We start from the raw sequence: 12,816 nt of genomic DNA, 5'->3' as shown, positions 1-12,816 counted from the left end.
CCGAATACCGACTACTGGTACTTGGGATCTTCTTGGGATGACTGAATTGCACTTTTTGTAAGTCGCTTTGGATAAAAGCGTTTGCTAAATGAATGTGATGTAAATGAAAACCAACTTCAGCAAAAAATATCTCTACTTTGACACAAACGCACATAAGAAATTTTGAAAGTGAGCAAGTGCTTTAATGACAGATCGATACAATCCAGTACAATCCTGGCTGACACACTCTGTCAGCAGCATTCAGTTTTTTTCTTTTTTTTTTTTTTTTTTTTGGTTTTGGATTTTGGATTTTTTTTCAAGATCTTTAATTCTGTCTGTCTCTTTATTTCCTTAATAAATTATCAGGATTTATATCGATTTATATCGATTTATTATTTTCACTCCTTTCGTATCGCTGTTTGGTTCTGGTTGTGTATTTTTCACCCTTACTATTCCTTTATGTTGCCCATTCTTATCCCTGATGTTGTTGTTGTATCTGTTGTCTGTTGTATTTGTGGATGTCTTGCTATCTTTTGTCTCTCTATTTATATTTATAATACATATACTTTTTAAAATTTTTTTTACATTAAAACTATTACACTGCCGTGAAAAATGAATTTCCCCTCTGGAGATGGATAAAGTTGATCTGATCTAATTCTATGTTGCAGGTAATTGGTGAGAGCGTGTAGTAAACGCTAATTGGTCGCGGCCTCCTATTGGTCCCTGCCAGGACGCCGGGCTTTTAAATACCGGCCATGACGTCGTTTCCGGGAGACGCCAGGACTCTGGGGGAGAGACAGATGTGTGCAGTGTAGTCTTTCTTGCCTGAGCAAGCACATTTTTGTCTTATTCTGTCTTTCAGTTCTGACACGTTTGTTTAGTGTGTGCTTGTGGACTGGCATCTTTGGTGAGTTCTTGTTCTGATTTTATTTTAACTTACAAATGGGTTTATTGAGGTGAAGCCAGTGAGAGGTGTCTTGCACACATTGAGTTGGTGTGCTTTGAAGATATTTGAGGTTTACTTAGTGTTGGGGAAGGGAAGAAGAACCAGAGTTCCTGTGGTTGCTTAACTTAACACATTAGTTTTTGTCTTGCACTGTTTTCTGCCCAACCCCTGGTAATTCCTTTTCTTGGTTTAGCCTTATGGAAGACTGTTTTTGCTCCTCTACTCCCAAAAAAAATTCATCCACCAGTTTTAACCCTTTGTGTGTTAGTTGAATCTGAATGCAACATTCATTTGTCTAGATTACACTGACGTCTATGGTAGACTGTATAAGAGTCTTGCAAAGTTGCTTTTGTCTAGGTGCACTAACAACCCACGAGTTGTTCGCAAGCATGATTCAATTAATCTCAACTGATTTAGATTTGTTTAAAGCGGTTTTATTAAGACAGTCCATGATATCTTGGTTAGTGACACTTTTATTTCCAACTCTAGTTTCATCAGGTACATGACACCAGCTCAGTTTTGTCCTTTCCTGATAGCTACTGTGGAACGGCTGGATGAGTCCAAAGATTTGAGATGAGGAACTTCCTTTGCACTCAGTTCACGTCTGGAGAAATTTGGTGTCAGAGTGGCGTCTGTTCCCTGTTGGAAAACCCTTTGTTTTCCAAAGTTTTTGAAACTAGACCCGTTGAGCAGGAAGCCCTGGTCCTCTTGGCTTTGTAACCTGTGAGGTGTAAGTCCGTCTCCCTGCAGCACCTGTTTGTTCATCTGTGGCTCTGTTTCCCTCTATATGTTGCAGGCAGTTCTGAGCAGCTGAGAGCATTTAGTAAATGGTAACCAGTTGCAGTCCCCTATTGGTCCTGGGTGGCGCCGGCTGAGTGCTGCGTGGTCTCTGAACTGGGAATTGCTTTTGGAGGCAGCAGTGGTTGCCAAGCCACAAACTGCTTGGGAGCCACAAACTTTCCACTTAACATTGTTTTTGCACAGTTTTAATAAATACGCTTTCCCGTAAGTCTTGTCTGCATACTTTTGTTCCTCCTGTTTGCTCTCGCTGTTCCAGACGGGGACGTAACCAATGCAGCCTCTGTGGGGCATGGGCTAGTGTCTTCCTGAGTGCAGATAAAGGCACAGGGTTGCATCAGCCATCGCGAACCTGCGGAGGCCCGGGTTAACAACTGCCATCTGAAATAGGGCGGCACACAAAAGGGAAGTGTGAGACTGACGTCGAGGTGGTTCTGCAAGAGCCTGTCCAGATAAAAACAAATGTTCATGGTTAGTCAGGGCTGGAAACATAGCTGGAACATTGCAAGGGCAATGACAAGTGACCAACGGGGATCTTAAGGCGGCCTTACATTCGACTCCCTGGCAGCCCCAAACAAGGTGGCAGGCGTCGCAGCGGTAAAGCGGGTTCAAAAGCTGACGACAGGAGGGGTAAAAAGGATCGACGACTGCGGAGAGGCACTGCAGGAACCTGGAGCTGGCAAGGAGAGGCATTGACAATTAGGAGGAAGCATGATGCAAAGAGTCCAGGGTGGGTTCACGAAGTCGCGAGGGCCGACAGACGATCTGGCTCGAGAGGCCGCCGGCAGACTCCTCTTGTCCTCTTCTTGACGAGGCCTGATGAGCCGCAGGTGCGCCGCCGCCCCAGCTGTATTCCGAAAGATTAACGAGTGCTTGCGAATTTTTTTTTTTTCTCCTTCCTAAGCTGGAGGAGCATCGTGACACCCGGAAGTGGATGCGAGCGCTGCAGAAGAAACAGATCCGGCTGGTGCAGGAGAAGGACGACTTCTCCACCCGCAGCCTCCCCTCCAGAACCGGGCTCGGATCCTGGCGCCCGACACCGCTGCCTGTTCCCCGGACTCTCGTCGGACGCTGTGCAGGAACGGAAGTTATTTTGCAGTAGTCCTATCCGGCCTTGTGTATTTTGATTCTCGATCAATAAAAGTTTGCGTTTGCTGACTGACCACCGTGTTACGTTGTTTGTCGTACAGAACGGTACTTTACAACTGCCTTTCCAACACTTGACGGCGTAAAATGGCTACGCATTTTTAACTGGATACGTGCATGTTTGGAAGCAGAGAGAGAGGAGTTGAGGAAAGAGCCTGGGACTGAGAGAAGGGGCTTTGAATATTGGGACTATTACGGGAAAAGGTAGTCGGTCGACATGACGCAGTGAAGGAAGGTGGATATACGGTGTGTCCGGGAGACCGGGTGGAAAGTTAGTAAGACTAGAAGCTTAGGAGCAGGTTTTAAGTTGCACTGATAAGAAGAGAAATGGAGTAGGAGCTCTCTTGAAGGAGGAGTTTGTTGGGAACATTCTGGAGGTGAAAAGAATGTCAGACTTATGAGTCTGAAACTGGAAATTGAAGGTGTGATGCTCAATGTTGTAAGTGGCTATGACCTGCAGGTGGGATGTGAATTTGTAGAGAAGGAGAAGTTCTGGAGTGAGTTAGATGAAGTGATGCAGAGTGGACATTGTTGCAGACTTCATTGGCCATGTTGAAGGCAATAGAGGGGATGAAAAAGTGACGGGCAGATTTGGTGTACAGGATAGGAATGCAGAGGGACAGATGGTGGTAGATTTTGCAAAAAGGATGGAAATGGCTGCAGTGAACACCTTTTTCCAGAAAAAAACAGGAACATAGGGTAACTGATAAGAGCGAGGTAGGAGCACGCAGGTAGACTACATCTTGTATAGACGAGGTAGCCTGAAAGAGATCAGTGACTGCAAAGTAGTTGTAGCCGAGAGTGTAGCCTGTAGGACGACTCTGGCGACAAGGAAGATCAAGAGGACAAAGGCAGAGCAGAGGACAAAGTGGCGGAAGCTGAAAAGGGAGGAGTGTTGTATGGTTTTCAGGGAGGAGTTGAGAAAGGCTGTGGGCGGTCAGGGTGAGCTTCCAGATGATTGGACAACAACAGCTACTGTTATCAGGGAGACAGGAAGAAGAGTCCTCCGTGTGTCATCTGGAAGGAAAGTAGATAGGGAGACTCGGTGGTGGAACGAGGAAGTGCAGAAGTATAGACAGAGAAAGCATTTTTTAGCAGAGAAGAAGTGGGATACTGAGAGGACTGAAGGGAACAGACAGGAGTACAGGGTGATACAACGTAAGGTAAAGAGAGAGGTGGCAAAGGCAAAACAAAGACCGAGAGCAGAAGTTGACATATTTTGGATGTTTCGGAGAGAAGGTCAGAGAAGCCAGACTGAGATGGTTCGGTCATGTACAAAGAAGGGATAGTGAATACATCGGTAGACGGATGCTGCAATTGGAGCTGCCAGGCAAGAGGTCTCGAGGGAGACCAGAGAGAAGACTTATGGGCGTAGTGAGCGAGGATATGAAGGTAGTTGGAGTGAGAGAGAAGGATACAGAGAATAGGGTTAGATGGAGAAAGTTGATACGCTGTGGCGACCCCTGAAGGGAAAAGCCAAAACAAGAAGAAGAAGAATACGTGCATACAAAATACGAGGTTACGGTACAGGTATGCAGGTACACTATCTTGTTTAGCTGAGATCATCCGAAGGAGATCGGTCGGAGTGTAGTCAGACGGCATAGGACGGCGGTTTGTAGGATGAAGATCGAGAAGACAAAGTGGTTGAGACTGAAAAGGGAGGAGTTGTAAAAGGCTCCGTGTGGTAACGGACAGCTCCCGGCTGACTGGACAACTGCAGCTGGGATTTTAGTTCCTTCACCTTTCTCCTTCTCAACTCACTTTTCGCAGGGAACTCGGTGCCGTAGTTTTTATGAACGGTCTGAAGATGCCGCTCCACATTTCCCTTTTTCGGTATAGCGATGGCAGACCGGCGGATGAGTCGAACGCACTTTGAAAATGACATAGTAAAAGAAGAAGTCCACCGCCCATTCTGTAAGGAAGTGATACATTTTCCACACATTGTTTTCACTCTTTGTATATTGTCGTTTTGTTCTGGTTGTGTATTTTTATCCCTTACCCTTCCTTTATGTAGTCCATTATCATCCCTGATGTTGTTGTTGTTGTTGTTGTTGTTGTTGTTGTTGTTGTTGTTGTTGTTGTTGTATCTGTGGTCTATTTATTTGCGGATGTCTCGCAATCCTCTGTCTCTCTCTATTTATAGTTATACTATGTATACTTTTTTATTTTCGGACATTATTACTATTACACTACCGTGAAAAATAAATTTCCCCTCTGGAGGTGGATAAAGTTGATCTGATCTAATTCTATGTCGCAGGTGATTGGGAGCAGGTGAGAGCGTTTAGTAAATGCTAATTGGTCGCGGCCTCCTATTGGTCCCTGCCAGGACGCTGGGCTTTTTAATACCGGCCATGACATCATTTCCTGTAGACGCCAGGACTCTTGGGGAGAGACAGGTCAGTGCTGCACGGTTTTTCTTGCCCGAGCAGGCACACGATTGTTTTGTTTTGTTTTGTTTTTCAGATCCGATGTGTTCGTTTCAGCGATGCCTTTGGACTTGCATCTTTGGTGAGTTTTTCTTCTGCTTAATTTTTGGGGGGCAACTGGGTTCATTGAGGCGAAGCCAGTGAGGTGTCTTGCACACATTGAGTTGGTGTGCTTTGAAGATACTTGAGGTTTATCTTAGTGTCGGTGAAGGTAAGAAGGAGCCAGAGTTTGCGTGGTTGGTGTTTGATTCCTCGTTGGTTAACTTGACACATTAATTTTTGGCTTACTTTTTTCTTTTTCTGCCCCCCCACCTTTGACTAGATTCTCATGGATTTTTGCTTTTGACTGCAGTGTTTTTGCCCCTCTACTCCCAAAAAGGATCCTCCACCAGTTTTCACCTTTTGATTGTGTGAGTTAGTTGAATCTGACTGCAATATTTTTGTCTCTAAATTGCAATCATGTCTGAAGTAGACTCTATAAGATGCTTGCAAAGCTGCTTTTGTCTGGCGCACTAAGGTCCAATGCATTGATAGCAAGCGTGATTCAATTGGTCTCAACTGAAATTAAGATTTGTTTAATGCTGTTTAATTAGGACAGTCAATGAAATCTTTGTTAGTTTCATCAGGTACATGACACCGGCTCAGTTTTATTTTGCCCTCTCCTGATAGCTACTGTGTAACGGCTGGATGAGTCCAAAGATTTGAGATGAGGAACTTCCTTTGCACTCAGTTCACGTCTGGAGAAATTTGGTGTCAAAGTGGCTGTCTGTTCCCCAGTTTTGGAAACTAGACCCATTGAGAAGGAAGCCCCTGCCCTCTTGGCTTTAACCTATGAGGCGTAAGTCGGTCTCCCTGCAGCACCTGTTCATCTGTGGCTCTGTTTCCCTTTATGTTGCAGGTAGTTCTGAGCAGCTGAGAGAATTTAGTAAATGGTAACCAGTTGCAGTCCCTATTGGTCCTGGGCGACACCAGGGCTGTGAGACCCTCTGGGAGCCGGCGAGTGCTGCGCCATCTGAACTGAGGCATTACTTTTGGAGGCGGCAGCGGTTGTCAAGCCACAAACTGCTAAGAAGCCAAGGACTTACCATTGTTTTTGCACAGTGTCAATAAATACGCTTTCCCATAACTCTTGGCTCCATACTTTTGTTCCTCTTTGTTCGCTCTGTCCCAGACGGGGACGTAACAATGCAGCCTCTGTGGGTCATGGGCTAGTGTAGCACCGATAAATGCACAGGGTTGCATCAGACATAACCAGATCAGCGGACGCCTGGGTTAACTGCCATCTGAAATAGAAAAGGAAAGTGAGACTGAGTTGGGGCTTTAACTATTGGAATGATGACCAGGATAGGAAGGTGGATGTACAGTGTCCAGGAGAGCAGGTGCAAAGCTAGACACTTGGCAGAATTTTTTGTAGTACAGGAAGAGAATTGAAGTAGGAGTTACCTTGAAGGATTTTGAGGAAATTTCTCTGTTTAAAAGTCAGACTCAATTCTGAAATTGAAGTTGTGATACTCAATGTTAGCAGCTATGCCCTGTAGGTGGGATGGGAGTCAGATGACGTGATGGGCAGGTTTGGTGTCTGGCATAGGGAGGCGGAGGGAAAGATGGAGGTGGACTTTGCAAAAAGGATGGAAATGGCTTTTGCGAATAAATTTTATAAGCTGGCTTAAGAGTGGAGGTAGACTACATCTTGTACATGTGAGGTCTTCTGAAGATCGGTGATTGCGAGTCAACTGTTTTGCAGATTGAAATGTTCTCAGAACGTCGTCTACAAGCCGGTCTTTATGTGAATCCTGTGGCTTCTTGATTTGAAGGCTACAAGTTATATTCCTATTCAATTATATAGCTGTCTGACTCTGGAGTGTAAAATCTGGCTTGAAGAAGGTTCTGTTCCTGCATATATCAATATATATATACTTAAGCATGGAGGGAAGGATCCCTGTGCATTTGCTTCACATTTTGTGCATGTTTATGTGGATATTTGAGATCTGGTGTCAGCGGGCCGATCCTGACTGAAACAGAAGGGTACTGGTTCAAATCCATGTATCTTTGTGGTCTCTGTCAGGAGATAAGTAATCCTGTCTATCGTCAAACAACTCTGGATTGCACACATTCCTTTGGGTGCTCCTGTTTGAACGGCAAACTAAAAGTTGGCTTGATGTACCAAAAATAGTCTCAATAATACAAATTGTTTATTGCAAAAGATGACTGGTCACCAAAGTGATTGTTGGATTTCAATGCAGACTGGGAATTGGCCTTGAGAAACAACCTTGAAGGAATGTTGTTGTAATGTTTTGTTTTGCAAAGCATGATGAGAATCTGTGTATTTCAGATTGTCCTCTAAGAGTCCGCAAATGTACATCACAAGTGGTTGGCAAAGTAATGGTAAGTGACATCCTTGATTTTTCTTGTTAATTTTGTATAGTGTTATTTTTTGTTCGACAATGTTAATTGATTGCTGATATTTAACAGCAGTGACTTTAGTGAAGTCGTGAAGTCAGTAAGATGTTTAAGATGTCAGGTTCTGCTCATTTTTCTGTGAGTTTTCTTTGTGTTTAATTGTAAGTTGTTTGTCACTGCATCCCTAACTTTTTTTTTGCTTGTAGGTGCGGTAGAAGTCTGGTATCGAAGAGTGCCAGCAATCTGGCTAGTTTTGTGTAAAGTTAGCAAAACTTTTTTTTTGTATTTTAATCATGTGTTCCTCCTAACTTGATTTTAATTTAAATATTTTTTCCTGTATCTTGTTTGATGTTTATCTGAAAAGCAATAAAGTATCCATCCCCCTCCAAATGTGTGTCTGTGGATGAAAACCCAAGTCTGTTTCAAAAAAAAATTTTGATAGCAGGCTTGTTTCTACAGTGCATCTTTGCATGCCCCCCTCTCGCTCCTCCCAAAGTCCCCCCGGGGGGCCCTGGTTAGTGGGGCCCCCCCTCCTCCCTATCTCTCGGCCTGTCTGCCTCTCGCCCTGCTCCTTGCTTTGCCTGACACTCCCCCACGTCGGCCTTGTATCGGGGCTCGGACCCGACCTGGCTGTTGTCGGCCTTCCACCGGGCGGGTACCCGATGTGGCTGTGTGACTGGTACTGGACTTGAACCAGCGGTATCACATACAGCGTCAGTGGCTTATGGCACTGCGCTAACCAGTCACAGAGAGATATCCGGGTTTCATGTACATAACGTCACACTTAGAGGAAAACAGCACTTAGGAAAAAAAATCGTCGAATGTCATTTTTTCCATAAAGTCGTTTGGCAAAGTGAGACTTGAACCTCAGTCTGCTGGTGGCTCAAAACAACAGTATCCACCTACGGTGTCTTAAGCCACTGAGCCAACCAGTCGGTCTCACAAATATGGGTTGCATGTAGATAACCTTAGACTTAGAAAGGAAAAAAAAAAAAACCTCACCAAATGTCATTTCTTCGGCTACTCTTAAGATGCAGAGCAGCAGCAAGCATGCTGCGTCAGCTAGAAAAGCAACAGGACTTTGGTTTTGCCTCACTTTATTTTCAAACATTTGGCCAACTTTACACAAAACACTTAGAAATCAGAATCACCACATGTCATTTGGAAGTTAGTTTACTGAGTTATCCGCTCAGTTATCCTCCACGCACAAATGTGTGTGATATTGACTTTCATCTCTATATGAATTCATCGGAAAGAAAAGATGCGCAACTTGATAGGACTCCGGTCCACCCCTCATAAGAAGGTCTTGGTTTTAGAAGAGGTGAGTGTTTGCTTGTAAATAAATTGTCCATTAAAATCAGACCTCCAGCTGTTCAGACTGGTGATTGATGTTTATGTGTGTTCTGGTTTTACTTGACAGAATATGATATTTTTAGAAATGAGGCGCACATATATCTAGACCGGCCAGACCTCGCACCTTCCAAAAAAAAAAAAAAAAAAAAAAAATTGGGGTTATGTTTCCCCTTGACACACAGGTAGGGTCAAGTCAGTCAGTCAGTCCTCATGTTCTGCCCCTGCAGTCTCCTGGGTGGCTGTGCACACAAGTTCATACAACAGCAACGCAGCCCAGCACCGCTTTAAAATCATTGCCCTCACTGGCGCCGCGGCAACATGCAGTGATTTCACAGAAAAAGTAGACCGCTCCAAACCTCCCAAAACAACATTGTCATATTGACAACACCATGGTTAAAGGTTGCTGGATGACACCGCCTCACATCATTCAAAGGACGGACAAACTTTTGAGCTGAGCAGAGGATACTGGTGGACAAGTGGGAACTTTCTGATCGTTCAGTCACTACTTTGTCCAGCAGCGTAAAGGTCTTCCGACAACATCGACTCCGTCGGGCTCTGGTGTTGGCATCGTTTTAAAATTGGGAGCCGGCGGACGAGACTAAGGGGTCTGCATGTGAAGGGACGGTGTCACGATCGCCCGTCAGAGGAAACACAAATCGGCATCACCACCTTGGACGGGGGAAAAAAAAAAAAAGTGCACATTTGGTGAGTTAACAGAAGTCAATCTCAGGTATTTGTTTAGTTCGAACGGAAGGAAGACGACAAAGGAAAGAACAGTCATACCGTAGGTCACCAGTGTTCAGAGAAACTCCTATGGATTTCCGTATCCTGGCCAGAGGATACCGATGGTGTGAGACGGGAGTCAAAGAAGCCGGCTGTCAAAACAGAAAAAAACAGCTCTGAACAGGGGAGGCGCCTCAGACACGACCTTTCACAAACATATAGCGGCATACCGTGATCGACGGGGTCTTACATGAGTCTCCCTGGTGGGTGTCGCAGAGATTGAGGTTGGGGTACAGTTGCACCTTTAGTTGGTTCAAAAGCTGACAAGAGGGGTAAAGGACACTTCTTCTCAATAGGATCACCGCATGGTCAATCATGAACTAGCGAGGAACAACCGATGATCTGGCTTGAGTGGTCGCAGGCAGACTCCTCTTGTCCCCCTCTTGACGAGACCTGATGAGCCGCAGGTGCGCCGCCGCCCCCAGCTGTATTCCGAAAGTTTAACGAGTGCTCGTGACCTTTTTTTTTTTTTTCCCTTCCTAAGCTGGAGGAGCATCGTGACACCCGGAAGTGGATGTCAGTGCCGCAGAAGAAACAGACCCGGGTGATGCAGGAGAAGGACGACTCCTCCTCCCGCGGCCTCCCTGCCAGATCCCGGCGTCCCCCTGGCGCCCGATGCTGCTGCCTGCTCCCTGGAGCGCGAGTTGGATGCTGTGCTGGAATGGCATTTATTTAGCTGTAATTTTATCCAGCTGTGCATATTTTGATTCTCGATCAATAAAAAATGTATAATAATTTACGTGTGAGTTTGCTGACTGACCACCGTGTTGTGTTGTCGTACAGAACGATACTTTGTGACATCCTTTTTGACTGCCTTTCCAACACTTTTGATGGCGTAAAATGGCTGCACATTTTTAACTGGGATACGTGCACACGTGATTTTTTGGTGGCGGGGCGTTCATCCCCTGGGGTCATCGAAAAGAATCACGGATGTCTTCTAAACCGACCGGGTCTCGGTCAACGGTGACGAGGGCGCCCGTTCAAATCCAGTCGGTCCAGCATGTTGGCGTTGTGAGCTGAAAACATACCTCCTCACCAAGCACTACCCCGCTAATCGCACTTTGCCCCCCCCCAAAACAAAAAAAATAGAAAATAAAAAATTTGAATGTATGTATGAATATGGATTTGAGATGGCTATTTGGTAGAGTGGTGACTTCCGAATACCAACGACTGGTACTTGGGATCTTCTTGGGATGACTGAATTGCACTTTTTGTAAGTCGCTTTGGATAAAAGCGTCTGCTAAATGAATGTAATGCAAATGAAAACCAACTTCAGCAAAAAATAGCTCTACTTTGACACAAACGCACATAAGAAATTTCGAAAGTGAGCAAGTGCTCTAATGAGAGATCAATCCAATCCAATACAAACCTGGCTGACACACTCTGTCAGCAGCATTCAGTTTTTTTCTTTTTTTTTTTGGTTTTGGATTTTGGATTTTTTTTCAAGATCTTTCATTCTGTCTGTCTCTTTATTTCCTTAATAAATTATCAGGATTTATATCGATTTATATCGATTTATTATTTTCACTCCTTTCGTATCGCTGTTTGGTTCTGGTTGTGTATTTTTCACCCTTACTATTCCTTTATGTTGCCCATTCTTATCCCTGATGTTGTTGTTGTATCTGTTGTCTGTTGTATTTGTGGATGTCTTGCTATCTTTTGTCTCTCTATTTATATTTATAATACATATACTTTTTAAAATTTTTTTTACATTAAAACTATTACACTGCCGTGAAAAATGAATTTCCCCTCTGGAGATGGATAAAGTTGATCTGATCTAATTCTATGTTGCAGGTAATTGGTGAGAGCGTGTAGTAAACGCTAATTGGTCGCGGCCTCCTATTGGTCCCTGCCAGGACGCCGGGCTTTTAAATACCGGCCATGACGTCGTTTCCGGGAGACGCCAGGACTCTGGGGGAGAGACAGATGTGTGCAGTGTAGTCTTTCTTGCCTGAGCAAGCACATTTTTGTCTTATTCTGTCTTTCAGTTCTGACACGTTTGTTTAGTGTGTGCTTGTGGACTGGCATCTTTGGTGAGTTCTTGTTCTGATTTTATTTTAACTTACAAATGGGTTTATTGAGGTGAAGCCAGTGAGAGGTGTCTTGCACACATTGAGTTGGTGTGCTTTGAAGATATTTGAGGTTTACTTAGTGTTGGGGAAGGGAAGAAGAACCAGAGTTCCTGTGGTTGCTTAACTTAACACATTAGTTTTTGTCTTGCACTGTTTTCTGCCCAACCCCTGGTAATTCCTTTTCTTGGTTTAGCCTTATGGAAGACTGTTTTTGCTCCTCTACTCCCAAAAAAAATTCATCCACCAGTTTTAACCCTTTGTGTGTTAGTTGAATCTGAATGCAACATTCATTTGTCTAGATTACACTGACGTCTATGGTAGACTGTATAAGAGTCTTGCAAAGTTGCTTTTGTCTAGGTGCACTAACAACCCACGAGTTGTTCGCAAGCATGATTCAATTAATCTCAACTGATTTAGATTTGTTTAAAGCGGTTTTATTAAGACAGTCCATGATATCTTGGTTAGTGACACTTTTATTTCCAACTCTAGTTTCATCAGGTACATGACACCAGCTCAGTTTTGTCCTTTCCTGATAGCTACTGTGGAACGGCTGGATGAGTCCAAAGATTTGAGATGAGGAACTTCCTTTGCACTCAGTTCACGTCTGGAGAAATTTGGTGTCAGAGTGGCGTCTGTTCCCTGTTGGAAAACCCTTTGTTTTCCAAAGTTTTTGAAACTAGACCCGTTGAGCAGGAAGCCCTGGTCCTCTTGGCTTTGTAACCTGTGAGGTGTAAGTCCGTCTCCCTGCAGCACCTGTTTGTTCATCTGTGGCTCTGTTTCCCTCTATATGTTGCAGGCAGTTCTGAGCAGCTGAGAGCATTTAGTAAATGGTAACCAGTTGCAGTCCCCTATTGGTCCTGGGTGGCGCCGGCTGAGTGCTGCGTGGTCTCTGAACTGGGAATTGCTTTTGGAG

Source organism: Fistularia commersonii, chromosome 24 (genome assembly GCF_037954325.1).
Source record: "Fistularia commersonii isolate RoL2024-O1a breed Wild chromosome 24, RoL_Fcom_v1.0, whole genome shotgun sequence".
Classification (NCBI taxonomy): Eukaryota; Metazoa; Chordata; class Actinopteri; order Syngnathiformes; family Fistulariidae; genus Fistularia; species Fistularia commersonii.
This window is presented reverse-complemented; position numbering follows the sequence as displayed.